This window comes from Rattus rattus, chromosome 3, assembly GCF_011064425.1.
Source record: "Rattus rattus isolate New Zealand chromosome 3, Rrattus_CSIRO_v1, whole genome shotgun sequence".
In the NCBI taxonomy this organism is placed as follows: domain Eukaryota; kingdom Metazoa; phylum Chordata; class Mammalia; order Rodentia; family Muridae; genus Rattus; species Rattus rattus.
In genome coordinates, this window is record NC_046156.1 from 179,841,215 (window position 1) to 179,862,355 (window position 21,141).

Genomic DNA, 21,141 nt, shown 5'->3' on the forward strand with positions numbered 1-21,141 from the left:
GCAATTCCACATAGAGAATACAGCATACAGTTTGGGAACAAACTTTCACTGAGAGCAGTTCTTTCATAGTGTTCCGGGACACGTTTTCCTTTTCTTAGTTCAGGACACTGTAGTAAACAAGCATTTTCCTGATTCTTAACCTGATAAAAGACAGGATCCATGCATAAAATATTTCACTCATAGGGAGACATTGGAGAGAACTCAGTGATAAGATCCCATGATGAATGTGCTCTGAAGGTCGGTGTGTTTGTGATTATACAATTTGCATAAAAAGGGAAGTTTCTGCAGCAGGCCACGCTGTCTCCCCTTACCTAGAGGTTCTCATATGACCGCAGATTTTTTTTCCTCCTCCCCGAGTTGATTGCTGTGTGTGTATTTAACACACCAAGCCTATCTGTGAAGTTGTCAGTGTTTTTATAGAATACATAAAACTGATTACATAAAGGTGATTAGCAATATTTTTTTTTCCTGAGCACTTGATTACAGGAGCGACCTCTTGTGTTCAGTGAGGGATTAGACACTCTCCTGTCAAAAATTGGACTCCTTGTGACCTTTGTGTGCTGGCAGGTCAAATATATGTCCTTCAAAACAGCAGGGGTGTGAATCAGTCGTCTAAGCTCCTTCGTTTTGAAAACGAAATAATGAGTGAAATGAAGAGATGTTCTCTTCGTCCTCCCTCCGTGTCTAAGAATCCAGTGTCTTCATACAATAGAGATAACACTAAGGTTATTTAATAAGTTCCTCTTGACTGTGTAGATTTTACCCACAAGTCTTGCAACACACTTCCTGGAGTGTAGTAGTTACACCTAAGCTCCCCCGTTAGTCCATTTAAGATGGTTTTGTTTATCTGCTCCTGTTTCCTTTTTTTGTGCTTTAATTAAAACGGCAACATCCCATATCTACCTTATATCTAAAGTCAGACACAGATTCCCGAACATCATGAAGTCACACTATTTTCAAAAACATTGAATATGTTCTAGTTACAATTGGAAAGCCAAATCATATTTACAACTTACATATTCTCTAATGTCTAGCAGATATGAGAGCTCTAAAGGTTTCTTTGAAAAATCTGTATAATGAGAAAATTAAATATAAAATCCACACAAATCATATTGAGCAGAAAAGGGGGGGGGGCTTCCTTTGGTTAATTTTCCTTGAGCTGTGAATATATTCATGTATTTATTCCCCGTAACCAGAATTTGGTATGAACTAGTAGAACAACTAGGCTTCCACTTTTAATGAGTAATCTATTCAGATGGAAAAATGTAATCAAAGAATATATTCCCCTCACCTTCATAAACACATGATTTAGAGGTCAGAATGAAACATGGACAAGTTCATTCAGCTATGAAAAGGACAAAGAATGCATGTGTGTTCTTTTCTACTCTTCCTGAACAGTGTCTAATCCTGTGGAAAAAGGCTATATGAACCATTGGCATCTTTGATCATGTCCAAAGATCAGTCAAAACAACATGCTCTTAAAGGGAGTCAGGATTAGCACTTATGTTCCACGGGGAACTGGATGTAGATGTTTAGAGCTAATTTATTTCTCTTCCAGTTCCCTGTGACTTGTTGGGGATCTGGGGAGAGACTTCTCTGATTTCACAGGAGAGAGAGAGAGAGAGAGAGAGAGAGAGAGAGAGAGAGAGAGAGAGATCTTCCCACATCCCCACAGATCGTGTCGGAAATTATTACCCCTTTATCCGTCCCATTTTTATTTTGCTAAGGAAAAAAAAAAAGCAACGATAGTAAAGGTAGCTGTTAACAATTCCAAACCCTGGTTGTGATTCCCACCTTATCGCCTAGGACTCCTACTGAGAATGTAGTTGTGTTGAGTGCCAATTACTTTATTAACCTGTTAAAACAATCCGAGTGAATTATCCAGAACTTTCGTCTCTGGGCAGAGGCTCCTAGCCTGCATTTCTAGGTTCAGGTGGTTGTTTCTGTCATCAGCCTTCCTTCCTTTCTCCGGATTCTTTGCCGGCCAGCTCCGAAGGCAGTGATCATGTGCGGTCTGCTGCTCGCCTCTCAGCCGGGATAGAATTGCACATTCCCGGCAGCGGCGAAGCCGCAAACCTCAGGTCAGTCCTGAGACTGAGGACCCGAAGCTTGATTGTTGTGAGGAGCTGGGTCAACTGAGGACAGAGTTTTGCCACCTCCTTTACAAACCGTGCTTCTGGAGGTATTTGCTATTTTCTCTTATTCGGGGAACAACCCTTTTCAAAGGAAATCCTTTCCTTCCGCTACCAGATGATCACGATTGACTTCTGCCCGGGACCCTAGGTTGGAACCAGAGATCACGATACATACACTAAGAAGCTTGGCCCAAGTCAGCCAAGAAGCCTACAGTTGATAAAACTTTCCCCAAGTATGTATGTATGTATGTATGTATGTATGTATGTATGTATGTATGTATGTGTATGTATATATCCTTCAGCTAGTGGATAGAGAGGAGAGGGAGCCTACGTAGTAAGAAGCTGTGGGCTCCGTAGTCGGGTTGTAATCTACTAGATCTCCTCCAAAGCTTGCAAATTACACCCACCTTGCAGCCCCAGCTCTGGGAGAGCCCAGGAGCAAAGCGGCCCCATTTAGCTGAGGGAATTCATCAAATCCAGCTGATGGTTCTTTCAGAAAGCCGGGCCACTTTTCCTCTTCTGCAGTCTATCTAAGTCTCAGCTCTGAATTTAGAGCCTCTGTGTTGTTTTACCTTAGCCCCGGGAGGTTTGCAGCGAGGAGGAGCTGGGGGGAGGGGGGAGGATACCTCAATGGTCAAAGAGGCAGGCGGGGGAGGAGTTGAAAATTACCGGCCGGAGCCTGAAAGGGAGTTGGCAAGCTGGAAATCTACCAGGATTGAATAAACGCAACCTTCCCTTGAGTTTCTATATCAGTATCGGCAAGAAGGCCTCCTAGGGCTGGGGTTTTTGGGTGGGCTATGGAGGTGATGTCAAGAGTTACTTCTATGTCCTTTGAATTAAGCTGTCAGCCAAAGCCTGTTGTGGCTGGTGGCATAGTTGAGGTTCCTGAATGTGGTTGCTGTTTTAAAGGGGCAGGGAGTCACTGGTGCACCACCAGAAGCTTGCGAGCGCCTGAAGGAGTTTTGGGGCAGGACAAAGATCTTCGTATCCTAAAAAAAAAAGCTTAATCATTTTGAGGAATGAGATTGTCCGGACAATTTTTAAGTTTCCTGTGTGTTGCTCCTCCATGGAAGTTAGTGAAAGAGTGAAACAGCTCTTGCTGAGAATCTTCTATGCCTCTAGATCACGCTGATAAACTCATCTTTGAGATTTCCGCAGAAAAAGAAAGATTCGCCCTGCCCCTCGTCCCCCCCCCACCCCGTATAGGGAAAAGAAAGGAGGCTGCCGGAGACTGCTCCTTTAGAAAACAACTTCACTTAATCAAATGGACTGAGTTACTAACAGGCTCCAGAAGGGCGAATGGTGCCCTTCCCTCTGAGCCGCACTAGGATTGGTCTCTCTACACAGATACCATTTTGTCCAAAACAGGAATTTCTGTCTTTGGATCCTTCTAAGGCTACATACAAAGCCTTGGGGATCGGCTTTTGTAAAGATCGCCTACTACCTATGTTCCAGACAGAAATTGAGCCTGGCCTCCTTGCAGGGAAGAGAACTTCCTCCAATCACCAATGTTAATTCCTACTAGAATAATGGAGAAAATGGGAGTCCTGTATCTACCAGTGGAGCATAGCCACTGAGATGGCTATGGCAGGGAATTAACTTGCTTGGTCTCTGGCTTGTGGGCCAACAGATCCTGACCAATGTGAACTTAATTGGGCTAGATGAGAATTTGAAGGGAAATGTCTAAATGGGGCATGAAGATGTCCCTGCTTCCGGTATGGGCTGTGAACTGGGAGACCTTCCAAAATCCTAGGCACTGAAAAAAGTAGAAACAGAAGCATAAGCCCTGGCAGTGTGAGCTCATAGGTGCTGCCCTCTGGGTAGGCTGAGCATCCAGACTTGGGTTGGCTACAAACCTATGTTCCATAACCCAGCTTTCCCCAACATGAGCCCATGTGTGGAAATGAATGAGCTGAGACAGCATTTTAGCTGCTTCCCATTCACCTTTCCCACCATCTCTTGGAGGCTCTGCTTTACCTGGGGGTCCATTTTCAAAAAAACAAAACCAGGATATGTCTTGGTAGCAGCTTTTGGAAACACTACACAGTACATTAGTAGCAACGGAACATTTACATGAATAGTTGAGTCCTAACTTTTTCACTCCAATTGTTGGCGTCCCAAAGTACTAGTTGCATCTTTCTCAGATTTGTCTTGTTCAAATTTATTAAGCAAACATTTTCTTTAGGGAAGGAGCACTGTATGCACCCCCATGCTCAGCGGTCAGGGTGCATGGATGTTGTGCGGGTGGGTATACATGGCCTGGTTATCCAGACAGCTGGCACCTTGTTGATTTAAGAGTTCCTCAGCCAAGAGGCAATACTTACCATGTTGTCAGTTTTCTGTTACCATATCTGATACACCTCTATAAAATTCAGTCCAGAAAACAAACAAACAAACAACAAAAAAACAAAAAACAATTTTAATTAGGAAAGATTCAAAAAAAAGTCTGTTGAAGCTTTATTTGGTTCTATTTATAGATTGTATGTACCTTGCAATCTAATACGTAAAGGTATCAGAAGTATGCAGCATTTCCTTTAAGTGTAATTATGAAGTAATTATATGCTAATGATAGTGCCATTTTACTTTAGAAGATAGTTCCATAGAGAGAAAAAAAAATTCAAGTGCTCTTTCTAATATGCATAACCTTCTTCTTCCCAGAAACTAATTGGCAGGCTCAAAAATTATATTCAAAGATGCTTTCATGGAGAAAATAGAACAATATTTGAAACTTCATTAACCCAGGTCTAATCAAATAGCATGATCTAAAACTAGATGTTAGCAGTCAAGGCTACAAGGAAATACACACGTTTGTTTATGCATAAAATTTTACACTGTAAAGTTGTGTACTAAATGAGTGTGGTGCTACTTCAGAAATCTTTAATTATATCAGCAAGAGTTAAAAAAGAAAAATGAATAAATCCTAAATGAGGCCTAAAGGCTAACTATAAATTTAGCTTTTGAGACAATATCACATAATCATTCAAATATAAATGTTATAATAAAATTAATACAATGCTAGATTTTATCACTTCATAACATAAGAAATGGACATAAAACAAAAGAAAGCATTGTGAATAGATTTGCTTTCTATAATGCCTAATAGATATGTGGCCATTATTAAAATATAGTGATAATGGAAAGACTGAAACAATTCGTTTCAATCACTATTATCAGAGGGTTCCGTCTAGCTAGAAGAACACCCACTGAGTAGTGATGGCCTATGCCTTTAATCCCAGCACTAAGGAGGCAGAGGCAGGCGGATCTCTGAGTTCAAATCCAGCCCTGTCTACAAAAGCCAAGACTGGGCTACAGAGCAAGTTCCTAGTGAGTCCTACACAGAGCAACACCTACTGTCTCAACAAACAAACAAAAGTGTTGAAATGTTACATGATGAGCTCTCTCTCTCCCCCCCTCTCCCTCTCCCTCTCCCTCTCTCTCTCCTCTCTCTCTCTCTCTGCCTCTACTACCCTCTTAACTCCCTTCCCCATGCCCTGAATAAACTCTACTCTATACAAAAATAAAAGTCCAGCCTTTTCCTAGAGATTATGATCATCTCCAAAGAACCCTACAGGCAGAACTGTATCAATGTTGGAGGTTACGTCATTATCCATAAGTAGCCTACAGAACCGCTAGCATTTAAACAAACATCAGAGCTTACTTCAGAATATACTGTCTCAGGTTTTGGCCTGGCCTGGTCAAAGGACTTACTACTGCAGAGTCTTCCATTTATATGTTATAGGATTCATTGGTGATCACGACAAGCACCATATGTAATCTCACTGGTTTTCAATATTCACACAGTGTACATAAAAGTATAATTGAAATCTTGTTGATCCTAATGCCTTGTTTCTTGCATTTCTTGAAGTGAGGATTAACTACCCACATTACTCAAGCCATGGAAGCTCTGTATGTATGACTTTGGCTCCTCTTCAGTAGTGCAAATCCATTTCATTTGAAGCTGCTGTCTGTGAGGAAGGAGCATGACCATCTTTTTAACATGGAAGAAAACCGGGTGGAAAAAAGAAATCAAACTTTAAAATCTAATGCTAGAGGAAGAGTTGAGTTTTGGTGAAGGTATCAGCCACTGAAAGGAAGGATGAGAGTAGATTTATAGCTAAGATGAGAAAAGTGTTTTGTTTTGTGGAGAGAAGGAGAAAGATTTTTGCAGGAAAGAACCGTCAGGTACATGTCAAAAAGAACAAAGAAACGGATGGGCCTTGTTGACCCAGCTTCTGGCACAGTATGTCCTTAAGAGAGAAACTCAGATCTGGGACAGATTATACATGGAGGTTGAAGAAAAAAAAAGATACAACAGAATTTATAATCATTTTCATTTGATGCTTAAAACGTTAAAAGCCGAAGATTAGGATTCCTTTTATAGAAAGTAGACTATTTGGGGGGAAATTTTAAAAACTTTTATTGTAGATGTAAATGTGTTACACTTGCATCTTTATGAAAGACACTCACTGTTGGTATGAGGTATAATCGCTGAAAATATAAACAAGAAGAGCTAGAAATGCCATAAGGTGGAGTTTTATGATATTTTATGTACCTAGATTGAACTAACAATAGGATTCCGAAAGAGAAAAGGCCAGATGTGAAAAGGAATTTGGAAAAAAAAATGACTTCAAAGTTTCCCGGAGTTTTTATTAGCCTTTGCCCTTTGTGCAGATTGGATTATAGCACAAAGTGTAATTCAAATATTTGGCACTCCTTATTTAAACCACAACAAAAGGGGAAAGGTGTTGTGAAAACACTGCTCTCATCCAAATTATGCAAAGCAACTTGAAGAGCTGCCAGCAGCCATGTTATATTAGCCGTTCCAGGGCCCTGAGAAGAACTGGCTCGCAAACCACAAAGGAGGAACATCATACACACCTGTAACTTGGGGAACAGTTGGGGTGTCTGGCGTCTTAGAAAGGTGGGTGCCATACAGTCGTTCTTGTGGAATATGTTCTGCACGTAGTAAGCTCAGAACACCTGCACATGTACAGAAATAAACTAGGAGGCAACAGCGCTCCATCAAAGGTCACACCCATCCAGAACGTAGCAAGATTTGATCAGTGTCTGCTGTGGAGAAGAAATATGAGACTAACAGCACCAGTGGCAACAGCCCCAGCACAGTCGCCACAGAAGACAATTGACTGACAATTAATCATAGTGAAAGACCAAGCAAAAGAGATAAATAAACACTTCTTCTCCCAAGCCTGAATTCTTTATTCACAGGTTTCACAAATACCTTTAAAGCACAACTAGGCTGGCCAAGGTCAAGTCATTAAAAAAAAAAAAAAAAAGTAGAGGTTGAGACTATCTAATGGTGGGTAGAGAACGTATAAGGATCTTTTAAATATTAAACCATGGTGATAATTCGCATTTCAACAGCGCAAATACTCCTGAATAATACAAAGCAATTGAAATCGCATTCTCTGCCATGTTCATGGCATGCACTTTGGACTAATACCAGTTTATGAATATTATTGGTTGCTATTAGCCTGTGGCTCTCTGGGGCTGTTCTAATGTATTTTCCCCTGTGCTTCTAGATTTAGCAATTTGCCTCACTTTATAATCTCTCCTCATTGAGATAATTTGTGTAAGCAAACACTGGATAGATGGCCATCTTTGGAGGACTGAATAGGCAGACTCTAAAATGTGTAGTTTAGAGTACTTTCTGCAAGGCCGCCCAGACAGAAAGAGTAACTCCTCTGTCTGTCCAGTCACCTCAATGACTTACCTCTTGGACAGTCAGAGAGTCTGGTTTCCAAGGGGTTTGTTTGGGGGTTTTTAAATCCGATGCCAAAACTGTGTAGGTGATTTCTTCTTTCAGTTCTTTTACTATTTGTATGATTCCGGAAGCTTCGAAAACTAGTGTACCAATCAAAAGAAAAAAGAGGACCATTGAGATGGCTTAGTATACATGTGGACTTGATGTTAAGCCTATGGCCTGAGCTTAGACCCAAATGGTGGCTGGAACCTAAAGGACCTGCTGTCATTTGCCTACATTTGCCCAGATGTCACCGGCTGATTTAAGCAAGTATTCTCTTGAGCACATACACCCCATTCTGTCTTCCCTGGCCCCTTGGTCATGTTGGATCAGGCATCAGTACTATTCATGTCCCAGTTCTTCACACCCCCTGAGTACCACCATCCCTGCATGCTAATGCCAGCAGTTGACCTTTACACAGCCATATTTGCTCTATCTTTCACTGCACTGAGTGCTGATGTTTCTGTGAGGCACTGGGAAGGGGGAGAGAAATAATTCAAATTTGATAGGATAAAAAACAAGGTTTATTTCTCTACATGGGATCTGAATTTAGATCTTGAAAACTCCTGACCAGAAAAACCATTGGTCAGTCTTACCGTAGCGCATATCTGACATATCTGTTTTTTTTTTTTTCCTTCCAGGCAGAGAATCTCTGTGTAGCCCTGGCTGTCCTGAAACTCTGTAGACCAGGCTGGTCTCCAATTCAGAGATCTACCTGCCTCTGCCTCTTGGGTGCTGGGATTTAACTGTGTGCCACTCCCACCTACTGGGCCTGTAGAATCTTTCTACAACACTTCCCAGTGAGGGAAACAAAGAGCACTTTGAAATGCAGAATTAAGTGTGAAATACTTGGGGTAAGGAAGGTGGAACAAGAGACAAGTGCTAGAAATAGCAAGGACTTTTTCTTTATACTCTGATCAGAGGCACACAGCTGGGATAAATTTCATAAACTTCTGTGTCTGCTATAAATACTCTACATTAGATTTTCCCCCCAATTAGAAAGTTTAATTTAAAAAAAATTGAAAGACTAATTCAAGGAAAGCCCCTCCCTTCCCCTTTAGGGTTCACTGTGTGGTCACTAAATACCCATCTTCCCTAGCCTTCCTCTTCAATGCTAATAGAGTCCTGCTTACCTATCAATTATGTTAACCTTAAATGTCTCTCTAGAATTAGGAGGGGTTGATAGGTGTCCACAAGATAGCTTCTAGTTCTTTTTATTATTATTACTTCCAATTATAGTGTTTTTACTTTTGATAACTTCTTTTATTTCTTGAGATTATAATATTATATCATTTGCCCTTTCTTTTTCAGCCCTCTGAACCCTTCCCTCCTATATACTTGCTTCTCTCAAATCCAAGGCCTCTCTTTTCATTACTTCTTGTTTCATGAACATGTGTATATGTACATGCATATATATGTTCCTTACTACAACCTACTTAGCCTGTATAATGTTACTTCTTGTTTGTTTTGGTTTGTTTTTGAGACACAGTCTCTCACAGTGTCATGGAATATACTCTGTAGACAATGCTGTCTTTCACCTGACAGAGATCTGCCCAACTCTACCTCACAAGTGCTAAAATTAAAAGTGTACTCCCTCACTTTGCTGGGCTGCTAGCTTCTTCTTGAAGGCCACTAAAACAAAATTTCTGAAATAATTTTGTCATCTCTTAAAAGGATTTTTTTCCTGAGGTCACATAGCCCAGGATAATCTTTTGTCTATGAACTCAAAACCAACTGATTTTGAATTTTTTCAATGCTTGCCCTCCTCTCCCAATTGACTGTAAAAGTGAAAATCAAAAGTGAAATCCCCCCTTAACTACCCCAGAATCTTGTCTGTCACACTGAGTAGATACTGTCAGGTCCTTTCTCTGTGCCTATACACACAACCCCAATGTGTGAACTTTATGTATGTATATGTAATAAAATAGGTAATTAGGTATTTATAGATGTGTATGTATATCTCTATATTCATTTTAAATCAAATAATAAAATCCAAAGCATTCTGGAAAAGTTGTTAGTACCTTTCTACCCAAATCCACTGAGTACCTACTTAAAGTTGGACAACATGGGCTTATTACTCATAGAACCAATAAATACAGCATCACCCGGAACATTGTAGTGTGTCTTGGTAACAGAATGTTAGAAAAATCTAGAAAATTCGTGATTTCTTTGGGTTATTTACAGAAAAGTTCTGAGAAATGTAGATTTTTTTTTAACCTGGGGTAGATGCTGTCAAGAATTTGGCATAGTTTTAGGGATGAGTCACTCAGTCTCTTTCTAAAAGGAGGAGTGAGCACAAGAAAAATAAATCTGTAGATGGAAAGGAAGCAGTTGTGCCTTGAAATAGCTGGGAGAGAGAGAGGAGAGAGAGAGAGAGAGAGAGAGAGAGAGGAGAGAGAGAGAGAGAGAGAGAGAGAGAGACCTGGTGTTTCTGTGGTTTGTACAATGCCCTTGTTTCTGTCCTTCGCTTAGACAAAATTATGAAGTGGTCTTGTGTGTGTGTGTGTGTGTGTGTGTGTGTGTGTGTGTGTGTGTTACATACAGACAGAATTATCTTGTCTTGTTCTGTTTTATTCAACAAGAGATGACTGGTCTCGCTGTGAGAGCCTGGCTAGCTCCTCTGATAGTACAGAGACCCAGCTGGAAGACTTGGTGCAGTTCCCGAGTTAGCGGCTGCTTTTCTCTTTCTTCTAGATGACCCCTCTGTTGAAAGAAAAGGGAAGATACAACTGAAATTATACAGTACATTACACTGTGAATAGAGGAGTTATAAGCTATCCTTTAAAGACATAATTATCTATGCAAGGAATAATGTAGCTTACAATTTCAGATTTTTATTAAACACATTTGAGTGCTAAGAAATGCCCTATGGTGGTGAGGTTCCTACATTGGTACACATGTATGTGAGTGTATGTTCAGGTACATGTACAGTCATAACACAACATAGGACACATGTTTAATATATATATGAATATGTGCAATCAATGTGCATATGCAGATACAAAATAAGTTGTAAATATACATTTAGTCTATTTTTCTTAAAAGAAGCCATCCTTTACTAATACGTCCTGAATCAATGCTAAGTTAGAACTCTTAAGATTTATCGTGGTTGGTCTTTGTTTTAAAATTGTATAAAAAACAGCTAGCTGCTGCTGCTAATATCAACATTTTTTCTAAAAATATGTTCAGTATGTTGTATCCTTCTAAATATTTATCTTCCAAAATAATCTCAATAAGCTATATTTTGAAAATCTTATTGGGTGGGCAAATAAATAGTTCCAACTGAAGGAACATGCACCAAGGCTTGCCTCTTCCTCAGGACGTACAGAGATTCTCTTCCTAACTAGGGCAGTGAACATTCTTGGTTCAAAATCAATCTTGCCTCTAACTTTTTCCCCCCACTTTCAATTTGGCCAAAGAGATTCAATCAGCTGGCCTTGCTGCTCCTCTACAAAATACAGGGCCTTTCTAAACCCATCCAGAGGTCCCTATGGAAAAATAAGCCCTGCTCAACCTTACTATTATTTTCACTAGTGTACAAGTCTCCTTTACAGTGTAACTACAGGGTTAGCTGAAAGGCAAAGTGGGTTGCTAGCCAGGATTAAACAGGAGCGTTGCAATGTCTCCTATATAATCGAAAAGTTTGAAAATGAAAACTATCCTCTCCTATTGAATCTCACTATCCAAGAAGGTCATCGTCTGTGTCTTATTTTCTTTTTTTTGCTTGTTTGTTTTGATTTTTTTCTTCTGTCTTATGTGGCACAAAGGTGTAATGTAGGCAAGATGTTACCCCTTCTTTCTGTCACTCTGGGGTGATGCTGTAGATTCTAGAACATAGGATGTTCATTTTATTTTGAGGCCTTGCTGGAGGTAAGTAGTCACCACTTAGCAGCCAAAAGGGGGACAAAGTCATTGTGTGACTTCCTGATCCTTGTTCCTGCCCGACGTCCCACCCACTCGCCTTGGAGTCTATAATCTGAGATGTTGCTTTATATCCAAGTTACCCAGTCAACCAAAAGGAAAAGAGAGTGGGTGAAGTTTAAAAAGGGATAGGGAAGAAACAAATGGCTTTGGAGCACCCTCTACTTCTTGCTTACTTTCTTTGAACATGGGGCACTGTGGTCCAGTTGCTGGTGAACCCTACGCATACACTAACCAGCCCTGAATTTTATGAGGTCTTGAGTTCTGGAGCTGGTGCTGAATGAACTTAACTAATGTATGACAGTGGGGGGAGTCCGCTCAACTCCAGTTCATTCATTTTGTCTGGTCCCTGCTGCCATTGGCCAGTAAGGTTCAGTCATTTTTCGCAGATGATGACTTTAGTAAGGTAAGACAGACTTATATCAGCCAATAGTTGCTTTTCCTATTTCAGTTATGAAAACAACTTCAATAAAAGCAATCACTCAGGTGTTCAGGTTTCATAAAGGAAGAAAGTCAACTTCTAGAAGTTAATGTATGTTCAGTTAAACAACATGGTTTAGACATAAATAAATCCGAGTTTCTTTTTGCATCATGTTTTTCTACCACAGAAACCATGTATTCAACATACTCATGGATACAACTAACCAAAGACAGAAAATATTTGAAAAATAATAGTGCGTATTTTCCATGGTTAATCTCAATTGTCAACTTGATTGATTAATAGGCAACCCAGGTGTCGATGAGACACGCTTTTAGGTCTGTCTGTAAGACTACCTTCTCGGGAGTTTAACAAAAGATGGAGAACTTACTGAAATGTGTGTAGTACCATCCTTAGACCTCTGGACTAAATAAAAAGGAAATAAGGAGAAACCCACTTAGTACTACTGTTCTCATCTCTGCTATCTTGTAAATGGAGTGGCTGTGATCTCCATATGATACGGAACTGCATGCCTCTGAACTGTGAGATAAAATAAATATTCATTAAGTTACTTTTTGGCAGATGTTTGGTCACAACAAGAGTGACACACGAACAATTGATACCAAGTTTGAGACCATTGCTGTTGGCTACCTGACTAAGTAGTTTAAGGCTTCTGGATTGGTTTACACAACTGAATTTGGGCCTGTAGACTAGAGAAGCCTGTGATATTCTGAATCAGGATGATTGCCATAGACTCATGTTTAAGTGATTGTTTCCTACAGAGGCGAATGGCAGCAGCAAACCACTGAACTGAGAACAGGACCCCTGTTGGAGGAACCAGAGGAAGGATTTAAAGAGCTGACGGGGCTTGCAACCTCATAAGAACAACAGTGCCATCCAACCGGAGCTCCAGGGACTAAACCACTACCCAAAGACTATACATGGACAGACCCATGTCTCCAACTGCATATGTAGCAGAGAATAGCCTTGTTGGGCACCAGTGGAAGGGGAAGCTCTTGGTCCTGCCAAGGTTGGACCCCCCCAGTGTAATGGAATATGGGGGGCTGGTACGGGGGTGTGGATGGGGAGGGGAACACCCTTAAAGAAGGAGAGGTGGAGGAGTTAGGGGGCTGATAGACAGAAAACCGGGAAAAGGAATAACATTTGAAATGTAAATAAGAAATACTCAATTTAAAAAAATGGAAAAAAATAAATAAATAAAAAGAAAAGAAAAGAAAGGATTAGGAAGTATGGCTTTGTTGAAGGAAGTGTGTTACCAGAAGCGGGGTGGGTGTTTGAGGTTTCAAAAGTTCACACAAGGCTAAATGACAATTTCTCTCTCTCTCTCTCTCTCTCTCTCTCTCTCTCTCTCTCTCTCTCTCACCCTTCTTCCCTCCCTCTTCGCTCTCTATCTCTCACTTTTCCTTTTTCTCTCCCTGTACTTCCCCCTGCCCCCTCCTGCTTGTGGATCAGATCAATGCTCTCAGCTACTGCCCTAGCACCAAAACTACCTTACTGTCACCATGCTCACCGCTAAGATGATTATGTAACAACCATCTGAAACTGTAAGCAATGCCCCAAATAAACTATAATTTGCCTTGTCTATGATGTCTCTTCAAATTGAAAGAATGCTGACTGTGACAAAGCCTTACAGACAGGAGCCTAGCATGGAGGCCCTACCAGCAGCTGACTGAGACAGATGAGGACACTTACATCCAACCATTGGATTAAAGTTGGAGACCCTCCATGGTAGTTATGGGAAAGATTGAAGAAGCTGTAATGGAGAGGGACTCCATAGAAAGACCAGGCAGTCTCAACTAACCCAGATACCAGGGAGCTCCCAGAGACTGAGCCACCAACCAGGAGCATACACAGGCTGCTCCAAGACCCCTGACACATATACAGTAGAGGATTACCTGGTCTGGCCTCAGTAGAAGACAGCACCTAATCCTCTAGAGAATTGAGGCAGGCCCCAAGGAATAGGGAGGCCTTGTGGGGGTGAGGATATAGAATAGTGGGAGGAGGAATGGGATGAGGAACTGTGGGAGGGGAGACTGGAGAGCGGGATAATGGATGAATTGTAAACAAAAATTATAAAAATGTTTAATACCAGTAATTTAATATAGGTAATATTTATAATGTAGAAGCTGATAGATCTCTGTGAATTCAAGGCCAATCTGGTTTACCTACCGAGTTCCAGGCCACCAAAGGGTTGTAGAGTGAGACACTGTCTCAAAACAAAACAAAGAGCAGGCTCTTCTGGAGGGAGTGCAGATGCAGAAGATGAAGACTACAAGTGTAGATGGTGAAGTTCCCTGCATAAAAGCTTCCATTCAGAATGAGGAATTTGTTGAAATCAGTTTAGAGGTTATTCTTGTTACATACCATCAAAGACTATGTTTGCATTTGTCCTGAGAATCTGAATAAGGGTAAGTTAAAAACAAAACCAACGGACTAAATTGCTTGGTATTATCTACATGGTGTTGCTTTTGCAGACATGCTTGCAAGAGGAAAAGTGAGGGGGTCATGGAGGCTTGCAACATTGTTTCAGAAAACATTGTTTCAGTTTACAGCCTGATCAGACTGCATTCGTGGAATTCTTGCCTGAACTATAAAGGAAGTTGTGGAAATGAGGCCTAATACTCCAAAATACTGCAGCTATCAGAAACACTGGGTGCATTCTAAGGCCAAGGGGCCTAGATAATACCACTAGATTCTGCACACGGGTTTCTGTCTTGTTTTGATCTAACCTTTCCTTGCTGGAACTAAGTCTTCCCTTTTGGCATGGGACTGTTCAGAGTATATTAGAAACCTGAAGCATTTTTAAAAAAGTCACAGGGCCCATGGCTAAAAGACCGCCTGGGTGTTAGTAGTAGAAGACTCTGAATTTAGAGTATTGAACAGTGTTGAAAGTGTTGAGGCTAAGGGGCTTTTGAAGTCAAAACGGATGCCTGTTTTTGTTATGAGAAGGCCCTAAGTCAATTGGGACTAGAGGTGGAATATCACGGTTTAACGTGTTGTGTTTGGAAATCGTGTGGTTAAGTGGTTGATTTGTGACGGCTACTTTCACCTGTTAGCTGGAATATATTAATAACTATCTAAAACCAGGTTTCTCCTGGGGCGGACTCAGGCCCACTTGACTTTTCAAGGTAGACTCTTTAGTAACAAGAATATAACAATGGGTAAAACCACTACTTGCTTGTGAATATATTTTCTCTGTGCTTTGGGATTCTGCTGGACTCAAAGCGAACTGTAGAAATGACAAATGCTGCCTTCCAGATTAAAGGCCCAAGAGTGTCCCAGGGGGCAGAAGGCTAATTATTTAGGTGTGCAGATGCCCTGGTTTAGGTAGAGACGTGGTGGCACCCTGAGGGTAAGGTCTCACACATGTCTGTCCTCTGGAATGAACCCACCCTGTCAGAAGAAAGTCGGGGGAGGGGGGAGGGGAGGCCAAACCCATGGCTTTCATGCTCTCTTAGCACTCAGAAATAACTTCTTGATGCCAAGAACAAGGGTTGTGATCTTGATAAAATAAAACTTGTACTGAAAATAAAAAATAGATAGATAAATAAATAAATAAATATCTAGATTGGTAACAAGGTATGTTCTTGTGAGGCTTCATGGAGGAGGGAAGACCCACCATGGAGGTAGGCAGCATCCTGTGGACCAAAGTCCTGGATTGAATGAAAAGTAAAAAGAGAGGAAGCCAGTTGATACTGGAATTCTTCTCTCTGTACTTCCTGGTCAGTGCTATAGACCAAGCTACTCCTGTTCGAATGCCTTCCCTGCTGTGGCGGACCTCATTCCTCTTAATGGAGAGCCAAAAGTAAAACCTTTAATTCTTAGGCTGCTTTTTGTCAGGCAGTTGGTCACAGTGACAAGTGACTTAATATAGTATAACTATTTGCATACAATTTACATTGTATTACTTATTATATGTAATCTGGAGATGACTTAAAGCATGTCAGAGGATGTCAGCAGATTATATGCAAATGCTCAAATAAAATATCATTTTATTTGAATGGGCTGAACATCTCAGGACTTTGGCATAAAGGTTTGAAGGAAGCCGTGGTACTGGTTCTTAATGGATAATGAATACCCATATATTAATATATATGCTTGATGTGAAAAAGAAAGTATTTGATATAAAAGTGATTTATAAATACAATGCAGATTGGTCTGTAGGGGCAGAAGAGACTCTGCTATTGATACAGTTTATTGTTATAATTTTACTGTTGTTGTCATTATTAATAATAGAGTCAGTAAGGGCATTAAGAAGGGTAAAATGCATAAGTTAGCCAGACATGGTAGGACATTCACTCCTTTAATCCCAGGGCCCAGGAAACAGAAGGAGGCCTATGTCTATGAATTCCATACTAGCCTAGACTTGGATCACAATGGCTTCTTTGCTCTGTTATCAGTGTCCTCTCTAGGGTGATTAAATGTGTGTTTAATTCTCCCCAGGAAAAATGATACATCAGATAGCTACAAAACCTTATGAAGAAGAAATGCAATTAAGTATTTAATTTCTAGTTAATCACCTGCTGATGATTTCTTCTCTGTAGAAATATACAGGTTCACTCTTTTCTTAGGGCTGCTAGGAAAATAATACTATTATGTACTATTATATTAATTATATTATATATAACAGGTATAATATGTTATAGCACTAATACAAACCAACACAGAGTTTTTAACGTATGTGCTTTTTGTAAATGCTTCCTGCAATCCTGGCTAGTTTTACTTTAACTCAACACAGCTAGACTCATTTTGGAAAAGAAAACCTCAACTAAGAAAACAAGAACACTAGACTGGCCCTTGGTGTGTTTCCTTCATTGATATTAGATGTGGGAGAGCTCAGCTCACTATGGGCAGTGCCGCCTCTTGGCTGGTGGTCCTGGACATTATAAGAGAGCTGACTAAAGAATCCGCAGGGAGCAAGTCAATTAGCAGCATCCCTTCGTGTTTTCTGCATTGGTTTCTGCCTCCAGGTTCCTGCTTCAAGTTTCTGTCCTGATTTCCCTGGGTGATGGACTACAAGATGTCAGAAAAAAGATACCCTTTTCTCTGCAAGTTTCTTTTGGCTGTGTTGTTTTATCTCAGCAATAGAAACCCTAGCTAAGACAATTACTATGTAATACAATGTTGCAGCATAATAATGTGTATTCTTTTCCAGTTATACTACATTTAAACATGAAGTTAAATAGGAGTTAAACTTCTTGTCAAAGAACCATCATACATATTAATTAAAGACCCGTGTTTAGTTCCTCAGATAACTACAATTATTTACAATTATGTTCAAATGTTTAGCTCACCTTGAAAATAGAATTCATACAAACGTGTGCACTCGAAGCATGTTATAATTTACTATAAGCACCAGAAAGCCTGTTGAAGGCATCTCAAGTTAGTTCGTCCAAGTGCCAAGCACAGACAATAGGAACATGAATCTGGCCGCTTCTTAACATGTCTGTAGAGGTGGGAATCTATCTTACAATTAAAGGCAGGAGCTAAAATTATAACCTGAATGTGCTTATTCAACTGGTTTTATATTTTTTCTACAACCCATTGATTTGAGGCATTTTTATTATGCAGTATTTAGAGACTGAGGTCGGTTCTTTGTTTCAGCGAGAATGCAGAAGGGACACTATTGTGTCTCTGAATGTGAAGCTGTGTCATTTCCAGGAGTGCTAATGTGCACTGGGTCATTCTCAGGCCTCTTTTCTCTGTTATGACATTAATAAATGACATGGAAGAGAGAACAGAGCTAAGAGTTGAGGTAGAAAAAAATGCAAGGAAAATCAACTTTAATTCATGTAAGAAATCACAAGCCCACTTGGTAGGGAAATTGTGGCTTTATTTCGCCATCTTTTGTTATACACTCTATGAACAAAAATTAATCTGTAGGATTTGCTATTTGTGAAGTAAGAGACATATTCGTGATTTGTATCAAACAGTAACAAATTTGAGGGGACTGGTGGGGAGATTAGAGAGTTGTGGAAATCTTTTCACCTAATGTATTTTATTCAATGAGCTACGAATACATACAATGTTAAGTATAGAGCAGAAGTATCTTTGCATTAGTAACTCTGTCCCAGTTCTTATGTGGGCACAATTAAATTAAGCTATCTATCTATTATTTTTTATCTTTTTAAAATTTTATTTTTCTTGGATATTTTATGAATTTAAATTTCAAGTGTTATCCCCTTTCCCCCTTCTCTCCAATACCCCGTCCTCCCTCCCCCTGCTTCTATGAGGATACTCCCATTCCCACCATATCTATCTATTTTTTGAAATAACTAAAAGTCAAATGGCTTTCAATAGCCTCTAAGCCCACAGTGACCAAGTCTTGACTGCTGAAGTCATTGAGGCCTTGGAATCCTGGACGCCCTAGTCCTTCTGGTGCCCGTCCATCATTCAGTGTTTTCCCAATGAAGAAAACATTTCTTTCTTCTTTCTTTTCTTTCTCCCCAATTCTGTGATGCTGGAGATTGATCCAAATACCTCACGCATAGTAAACCGGTGCTGTACCACTGGGCTACAGATTGGATTTTTATTGGAGACACTTCCTGAAATGTCTACTCTTTTTGTCTTGGCTAATTAGAATAGGTGACAAATCGATTCTTCCACTCTTCGGAGTTATTTCTGTAGCATTTTATAAACACCGTCTTTTTGTGTGTAAATATGATCAACCACTGTTACTTACCTTTTGTTGTTTGACAAATGAGGAAGATCCTTTTTTTTATTGTAAGAGCAGCTATATTACCACTCAACTTAAAAAAAGATGAGATTAAACTTGACTTACTGATAGACAACCGATATGGGTTTAAATGATCTCATGTTTAGTTTTTCTTTAGAGTACCTCAAAATACTGTTAAGCTTCAAGTATCTGAGTCCTAAGTAAATAGTTATAAAAAGATACTCCATGTTGAAGCACATTGTATACTGACAGCACATAGATGCCAAAGACTTGGATAGGGAATTGTTTAAGAGGGGGCTAATATGGAAGTGTGGTGAGGAACGGACAGGATTAGCCAAACACTAGGGCTAGAAGCAGTGGGAAGTTGTTGGTACTTAGGGTCTGGGGTCCTGAAGCTGCTGTAAGAAAGGCTTTAAAGCTGGAATGCATCAACAGGACTGCAGACTGAGAAGGGACAGAGGAAAACAATATGGAGAATGGAATGCTTATTGCTGCTATACTTATAGACTTGCTGGTTCAAAACTACATTAATTTGCCATCCCAGAAATATGCAGATTAAAAAGTCCAAACTGAAGAAAAAAATCAGAAGCATGGAATACTTTCTGGAAGCTCAAGATGGTGAACTCATTGCTTTGTCTTTTCCAAACCCTAGTGCATGGTCCTTGATTGCTGACCACGGCCTCAGTCACGGGGCTGAAAACTGCTTCAATCATCACCTGTCTGGTTCCCACTGTGTCCTTCCTGTGCCCTCCTATAAGGACCTTTGTGATTACATGTGTCCCACCTGGATAATCCCAGATAATCTCTTCATTTTAACATGTTTAATTTAATCCTACATGTTGCAGTGTTTGGTAGCACATCCACAGACTCTGGGGATTAGCTTGTAGAGGGAGCCACATTTCCCTCTGCACAGAGCAGAAGGCTCTAACTATTGAACGATGTTACTATCTGATAGAGACTAAAGCTAGAGGTTGTTTTACACAATGTACAGTGAAAAGGGGCAGCTTTTAATCTCTTTCCCTTCCTTCCTTCTGTCTGTCTATTTTTCTTCTTTCCCTGTCTTTCTGTCTGTCCATCTCCTTCCTTCTTTCCTTCCTTTTCCTTCCCTCTTTCCTTTCCCTTCCTTCCTTTCTTCTTTCCTTCCTTTCCTTCCTTCCTTTCTTCCTTTCTCTTCCTTCCTTTCTTTCTTCCTTCCCCTTCTTCCTTCCTTCCTTCCTTTTTTCTTTCCTTTCTTCCTTCCTTCATTTCTTTCTTACCTTTTTTTGAGACTATCTCTAGATAACAAAGGCTGACTTTAAACTCAAGGATACTCCTGGTTCATCTTCCCAAGAGCTGGAAATTATAGGTGTGTGTATCACCATGATTGACAGGAATTGATTTTTGAAAATTGCTTTGCTTTTTCAATGAAGGCAAACAAATTAAACTGATATTCTGGTTAATTTTTATATATTATAAATTGTTATTATATATACATATATTATATATTTATGTTATATATAACAAACTAAAACTGTTTTGATACATTTGTGTCTTATTTCTTATTTATTGAGACTATTTTACTAGATAACAGTGATATATATATATATGTGTGTGTGTGTATAAGTCTTTATATTTTTAATATCTTCTAAATTTTCAATGTCTCAAGTTATATTCTTTTTAACTTCACAGCAAAAATTCTATTTTCCATAAAGAAGCTCACTTAGAAAAGACAATTTCTAAAATTTGTTGTGTTATTTTGATTTTTCCACTGATTTTCGGGTTTTATTTCAGAACAAGGAAGTTCATGTTACTCATGTTTTAAAAATAATGAAAGAGAAAGGTAAGATGAGTTATTTGCCTTAGGTAGTGTAACTGATAAGTGAGTATGTCAGATATCATTTCCTTGTTTGCTCTTCCAAATCCTTTTTTCCTTGGGGCTTTGTCTTGTTTCCACCAATGGAGCATATCAGCAGGACTCTTAAAGGGTTAGAAGAAAGGAACGGAGCTTTCTTTTTCCTTGTCCAAGGGCCAACCTCACTCCTTTCTTGCCTTGCTCATTTCTCTGGATCTGGAGTTGGTGCTGGCTTCCCTCTACTGTCATTGGATTGTGGTACAATCTCTCAAATCCTATTAGCAATGCTGTTTCTTTCTTAAAATTTACTTCCTCTAATTCCTGTATGATCTTTCTCTTTCTCCTGTTTAAAGTTACAGATCATTAAGTAACTTTAGT